The following is an 8,005-nucleotide window of genomic DNA, read 5'->3' as shown; positions in this document are numbered from 1 at the left end:
TGTGGACACTAAAATCTATACTAAGTATATTAGTGACTATTTAATTATTGGACATAAATTTTGTTAAAGATGTGGAACCAACAGATCTCCAGGCTTTTTTTTTTGTCTTTTTTGTCTCTTTAGGGCTGCACCCACGGCGTATAGAGGTTTCCAGGATAGGAGTCCAATTGGAGCTGTAGTTGCCAGCCTATGCCAGAGCCACAGCAATGTGGTATCTGAGCTGCGTCTGCACTTACACCACAGCTCAGGGCAACACTGGATCCTTAACCCATTGAGCGAGGCCAGGGATCAAACCCACGTCCTCATGGATGCTAGTCAGATTCGTTAACCGCTGAGCCATGACAGGAACTCCAACAGATCTCCAGTCTTTGCCAAGGTGCTTTATGTATGATTGTGGCATGTCTTTAATATTCAACCAAGTGATTGACAATTCTGCCTTAGCCTTTACTTCCTGCTTGCCTGGAAACTTAAGGTCAACCATATGTGAGAGCTTCGGGCTTTCTCAGATGTTTCCTAAGCCTTTCCAGGATTTTGGGCTTGCACAAAATTCTGTACATTTATATGGCCTTCTAGATGCCCCAGAATATATCAGAATTTTTTAAAGCCCAAATAGATACCTTATCTTCCAGATTTTGCTATTAATCTTTTCAGTGAGCCTTCTACTTTTCCCAGTTGTTATCTACATCTTCAGCAAACTGGAACATTAAACCATTGACTATAAAAAATGATAAATGCCTCTGGAGAAAAAAGTTTTCATCCAGGGTGACTTCCAAATCAGAGCAAATAAAGGAAGACTTGAAATTGGGATCTTCCAGGGAAAAACAAAATATGTAAAATATAATTCTGAGAATATAGCTTTGAAGAAGATCCAAATTTATTTATCCCACCTCAGTTGTTGCCAGGTTGCTGATTTTCACTGTATTTGCAGAATGTCATTTTCCAAGGCTACTACAGAGCTAGAGAAAGAGGAATGAAAATGGGGCAAGTTAAAACCATAGAGCTCAGGGTTCTTACCAAGGTTCAGCATTTTTTTTTTCTTGAATATATGTTCTCAGATTGTTGAGTCTTTCATTAATTTTGAAGATTCTGAAAACATTGATTCTGATTATTTTGCCAGTTTTCACATTGATTTTATTTATGAGAAATTTCAGAATTCCTTACTCTACAATTTCCATTGACATCATCACCCTGATCTAATATTCTTAAAAAGTAAAACATAAAATTTCTAAAATAACTAGGTCCACCCAATAAATTTGACATGGCAGTTTGGGGCTTTGCTTCTTGACATTAGAGTTACAGAATGTCCTCAAACTGGACAATTTCTCACCTGTATGGAAAATAGGAATATACTATATTATCATCAATTTGTTGTTCTGTCTTGAAACAATACAAATTATTTGACTTTTTCCTGAGGAAAGTGTTTTTTTTTAATATGACAAGAATTTATAGAAACTTTAGCTTTGCCTAGGAGGTAGAAAGGAGGAAAGAACATTTCTTCAAGCCTATGAATAAGGTTACAAATAACGTACAATCTCATAACTTTTTATGAACCCATCAAAAGACAACATAAGATAATTTATAAAAGTAGTCAGGTTTATTTTATTACTTAGGGCACTGATATTTTTATATATCTTTTGATTAATATTTCAGAAAGCTAAAGAATTCAGGGACGTGAAAGCTCTGGGTTTAAGTCCTATGTCTGACATCTTGCCAATTTATATTTAAAATAACACAATGCAATCGACATTGTATTAAAAAGTTAACAGTATTTACTTTAATTGATTGTAAGGTATTCAAGCAATGCTTCGACTTTCCAATTTCAAACTTGCTTTATTCAAGAGCATTTGCTGGAGGCATGCAGTTCAGATTAAGTATGTAATGTGAATTCTTAAGCAAATGAATGAGGACACCATTTTTAAAAAGCTTGGAGAATGATGAAGCAGCCATATCATAAAATAACACTGGACTCACCAAGATAATAATTTTATTTATGCTATATATATTTCTAAGAAATAATGGGCTGTTGATCTTGAATTCAATATATCTAAAGTTTTCCTGCATGTTTAAATCACAGGTAAATTAAGAAAATACTTTTAGGTTTCCGATGTCATGAGAAACAGATCTTAACGGTCTTATTTTGGTTCTTTGTTTGGTTTTCCATAATATATACATCTCAGATGTTTTTGAAATCTACACTTTGAAAGCCTTTAAGTCATCATTTTAGCTCAGACACAACAAAGATAACTGTTAAGGTATTAATATTAATGCTCATAATACTACTAATTAGTAGTATTATGTAAACTTATTTATTATTGTAAAAGTTTATTATTGTAAGTTTATTATAGTAATAAAACTCTTTAGTAATAGTAGTAATAAAACTTAATAGTAATAAAACTTATCAATAATAGTAGTGATAAAATTTAATATTTATTATAATAATGAAACTTATTTATTAAGTTTATTATTGTAAACTTTCTAGAAACTTCTTTTACCTATATTCATATTTATTAAAAAAAAAAAAAACAGTGTTCGATTACTTTAGAAATCCTATTGGGAGCATCTACATTTTTGTAGTGAAAGATTCTGTTAGGAAAAAGTAATAAAAATTTCTAATTTGAGCTTAAGTCTAATATTACTATAATACAACTCTGTTAAAATTGCTACACTTCACAAGCAGTGGCAAACAATAAATAAAAAGGAAGCACAATATTAAATTCAATGTAATATGAAAGTGTTGACCTAAAATAAATAGACTGCCAGTTATTTCTCCAGCAAAAAAACGGGGTTTATTCTAGATCTGCAGAGAACTGCAATTCAGGATCTATTACTTGGGCCACCCACATGCAAGTCCCTGCCAGGCAAGAGAAGGAGAACTTTTTATAGAGGGGAAAAGGAAGACCTGCAGTAAACAAAGGGTCCATGGTCTTTCGCTGGCTAAGTCCTGACCTGGAAACTGGAGGAGTCTTTGTTCCTTCTGTTGGAATCTGCTATTCTCATAGAGCATGAGAATGCCCCCTTCTGGTCTCCCAACTCTATTTAACTGAGGTTTCTGTTTATTAATATTTTATGGAAGTATGAGAACTATTTCATATAAATGTATACACAATTCTAAATTATTTAAACATCATAATTCACCTATAATATTTGAAAGGTTATATATGATAAATGATACATATGTATAAATGTATATTTATATTCACTGTGGATGAATAGATGAAGAGAGAGACAGATGAATATCCTTATTTTAATCTTCTTTAAATTCTAAATCAAGGATATTTGGAAAGGTCAAAATAACAAACTTCTATTTTTCCATCTATGTGTTTCTGTGAAGCTATTGATTTTTCTCTCTCTCTTTTTTTTTTAGGGCTGCACCTACAGCATACAGAAGTTCCCAGGCCAGGGGTTGAATCAGAGCTGAAGCTGCCAGCCTACACCAGAGCCACAACACCAGATCCAAGCCACATCTGTGATCTGTGTCTCAGCTTGCAGCAGCACCACACCCCTCAACGACTAAGCAACACCAGGAATTGAACCCACTTCCTCATGAACACTAGCTGTGTTCTTAACCTGCTGAGGTCCAGCTATTGATGTGTTATCACTCATTGGTACCTACATCTGTGTCTGTTGTCTCCTCTACCTATGTCACAGAGAGGAGGATAACTAGAAAGAAATAGATATGTGACAGAGTAAATTAGAGAACCGTCCGAAGTAAACTGTGGGGAACATTTATTCTAATTTTAGTTGTAGTTCTACAGTCTAACCTTATGACTTGTATATTTTCATCATGGCTCTACACTATTTTGAGTTCAAGAACATATCCCAAATTACATTACGCAATTATCAAAATATGACCATCTGGATTGTCTGTGTCTGTGTGTGTAGAAAAAAATCTTTGCAGTTCAGTATTTATGATTAAGTTATTCTTTATTGCTTTCATTTGCAAATGGAATTAAAGAGGTCAAGGATCATGGTACCATATATAGTTAATAGTATGTCTGCTATGTGCTGAGTGGTGTTATCCTCTGTGTAAGCCTTCATTTGTTATAAACTAAGATATGGGATGGACCTCAGCTGCAATATGGCATGAGTTAAGGAAAAGGTTTTATTGAGAAAATAAAACTCATAAACTGATGGTCAGTAAGGAAAAGAGTTTGAGCATAGGTTCCTCTATTTTCCTACAATCCCACATCTTAGAGCCAGAATGAAGGTAGATGTGCAGTTTGGGTCTATATTCCTGTACACAAAATAATACTGCTGCTATATTGCTCACCATCATGGCACAGGAGGGAAAGCAGTTTTGCTAAGTGGAGTAAAAACTGAACTGTGTGATAGTAAGCATTCTAAATATGGCATGTCAATTGGTTAAGAGGATTTCAGGCAACAATGAGATGTTAGAGTTCCAATGTGAGGTTAACCAAAAATCCAATGTGGATATTATCTTAAGTGTAGTCTCCTCTGGAAGAAGGAGGAGGGGGTTAAGGTGTTCCTCCAGTATCAGGTAGCTCATTTTCCAGGTAACCTACAGTGAGTGCTCAGGGTCATGTTAGACAATTCCATTTATTGAACTACTCTGAATCTGCTTCTTCTGACAATCAACCTCAACATTTCAATTGACATACAAAAATTGAACAATTTTTGTTTCTACTTTATTTTCCTCTTAGAAACTGACCTAGTTAAATGGTGACTGCCACTAATGTCAGTCTAAGATATCAAATTTTTGATAAGGCTAGTAGGTCATACCATTTCATTTAGAGTTTACTCTCTGTGGTGTATGCAATTGTTTTGAATGACATGGTAAAGATGTTTTTCAACCCTAAGAAATTAGAGATCCAATAAAAAGTATGTAGTTGTCAGTAAGCATTTTACATTGGAAAGTGTTATTGCTGAAAATAACTTGGGTAGATATGACAATTTTTATGGAATTATAAAATAACAGAAGACCTAATTTAGTTATATTGAAATGAATTAATTGTTTATACAACTTATTCGGTATGTTTTGGTAAGGGATCTCACAAACATTTCTCATTCATAGTATCCAAAACATATTTGTCCGTAGTATCCATTGATTTTTTTTTTAAAAAGGAAATATTTGAGGTTGAAAATTTGTAACTGTAATTTAAGTAAAGTTAAATATACTTAGTGGTTTATTCACAGATAGCTGGCTGATAAGGCTTTTTGTTTTCAATTTTGTTTCATTCCCAATATTAACTTTCTGATCTCTAACTTTCTTTTGAGTTTTTTGTTTTGTTTTGTTTTGTTTTTTTGTTTGTGACCATGTCATGTGGAAGTTTCCTGACCAGGGACTGAACCTGTGCCATAGAAGCAACCCCAGCTGCTGCAGTGATAACATCGGATCCCTAACCTTTGCACTACAAAGGAACTCCTTTGTTCTCTAATTTTAATCATAGGAATATCCATCTGGGATCATTACTTCCCTTGCAGTTTCATTCTTGGCCCTATCACCACTGCTTTAACTCAAACACGTTGTTTATGTAATTAACTCCTTGGTGCACATATTTGTGTATCTATAATGTTTATGAGTAATCTGCCATTTCTAGGTTGTCTGCATTTTTTTTTATAGGAACGTTTCTGGGATAATGGACCTTTATACACATTGTTCTTCTGAAAAACTTGGCAATAAATGCCCCACCCTTATCCATCAGTGATTGGCAGTTTACAGAAGCTGGCCAAACTGTCAATGCCTATAGAGAGTTTCATCCAGGGCAATAGTAACACAGGGAGAAAATATTCAGAGTCCTATGAGTGCAAGGAGAAAGATAACCTTTCATACTGTTAGACTTTTAAAGAATATCTTAAAACGTTATCTACCTATCTATACATAGATCATCATACTATGTGAGACGAGTGTTAATCCATCCCAATAGTAGGACCCTGAACATGGCTTTGATTCTAAGAGAGATAAGATGAGATCCTGAGGCAGAAAAAGAAACAAAATTACTTCCACAATACAGTGAAAAATCTTTCAACCTCTTTTAATATTGTTACTACTCAATAGCCAAAGTTATTAACTTTTAAATAGGACCAATCTTAGAGATTACTCAATGCCAGCTGGTGAGCATGTGCATTGCTCTTTCTTCATAAAAACAATAGAAATAGTAGAGAATGCATAAAAAAGATTCCTAAGAGTTCTAGAAAATTAAAAAAATAAAAGCAACACTACAAAAATGTCTAAAATTTTGAGGCTATATAGAGCACAGAATAGAATAATTGTTACAGAGTATATTCTCTAAAAACATATATAAAAAATTTTTAAACCTAAAAGTTGTGCACTGGTTCCTAATCATGTGTTTTATTTATATAAAAGTCAGCTTGTCAAAATTCCTTGTCAGAAGTTCCCGTTGTGGCGCAGTGGTTAACAAATCCGACTAGGAACCATGAGGTTGTGGGTTTGATCCCTGGCCTTGCTCAGTGGGTTAAGGATCCGGTGTTGCTGTGAGCTGTGGTGTAGGTTGAAGACACGGCTCGGATCCCACGTTGCTGTGGCTGTGGTGTAGGCCGGTGGCTACGGCTCCGATTAGACTCCAGCCTGGGAATCTCCATATGCCACAAAAGCAGCCGTAGAAACTAAGGCAAATAGACAAAAAAACAAACAAAATAAAACAAAAAATTCCTTGTCATTTAATTTAAATCCCATTTTACAAAATTGGCTTTTACACATAATAAATTACATGTTTGGTAAGAAAACCACAACAATTTATTATAATTGATAGAGAGTTTGATTAATAAGATTAATGGGATTGATCATCTTTAGTCTCCAAATACCTAAAAAAAAACAGGTTGGAATAGAAATTAAGAACATGAAAACTGGTTTTGACTGAGATAGGAACTGTGTGAACAAAAATGCAAATTTTTTACATGTAAAAAGTTTTTGAAATGTGAAAATTTGGATATTTTAAGAGATTTTTAAATAAGAAACAAGGAAGAAAAATATGGTAAAGAAAAATCAAAAACAAAAGAAAAATAAGTTAAATGAATACCTTTAATGCTTTAGATAAAATTAATACTTTAAAAGGTGAAGTTGCCACAACCTCATAAATATAAACTAATAACAAGTAAATAAACTCTAAGATATAGAGTTTTGAGATAAAACAAAAATAATAATTTATGAAATATCAAAGACAAGTTCTGGGAATATAATATTCAAGTAATAGGATGTTCAGAAGGAAGAATACAAAAAACTAAGAATACAAAGTCATTTTAATTATGGAAGGAAAAAAAATCACTCACAAATTATTTTTGAAAAATAATGACAAAAGAATAATGATAAAAAGGGCACACTTTGAAATTACTTATTGTATCTTTCCTAAATTCATTATGGTGGAACCTAATCCCTAATGTGATGGTTTATGGAGGTAGAGCCTTTGGGAAAGCATTAAGTCATGAGAGTGGATTCTTCAGAATGGGATTAGTGCCCTTATAAAAGAGACCTCAGAGAGAACCCTTGTCCTTTCTGCCATGTGATGACACAGCAAAAAGATGGGCATCTTATGAACTAGGAAGCCATTCTTACTAGAATGAATGTGTTGGCACCTGGATCTTGAATATCCCAGCCTCCAGAACTGTGAGTAATAAATGTGTGATGTGTAAGCCACTTAGTCTATAATATTTCTGTTATAACAGAAGTCTGAACAAATTAAGACATAGTTTTAAAATTTCTGATTTTCAGAACACAGAAAATCAAGCTAAAATTGTTTCACAATTGGATATACTATAATCTATGAATAAATAATATTTATAATGACATACTATTTCAAATTGATAACAAGCCAAAGAGCACTGATAGTTTCGTTATGTATGCAAACTACTACTCAAATATATGTATATAGTAAAGGGGTGAGGTTGTACTCTGGTGGAGGTATCAACAATTACAATCCCAATGCATCAAGTTTCCACCCTCTGTAATTACATATCTTTTCAAGTCAACTATTGATGTGTCTGCACAGTATGTGGTCATTTGCTGATAAAGATCAACAGGGAAACCAAC

This window comes from Phacochoerus africanus, chromosome 13, assembly GCF_016906955.1.
Source record: "Phacochoerus africanus isolate WHEZ1 chromosome 13, ROS_Pafr_v1, whole genome shotgun sequence".
In the NCBI taxonomy this organism is placed as follows: domain Eukaryota; kingdom Metazoa; phylum Chordata; class Mammalia; order Artiodactyla; family Suidae; genus Phacochoerus; species Phacochoerus africanus.
Note: the sequence above shows the minus strand (reverse complement) of the source record.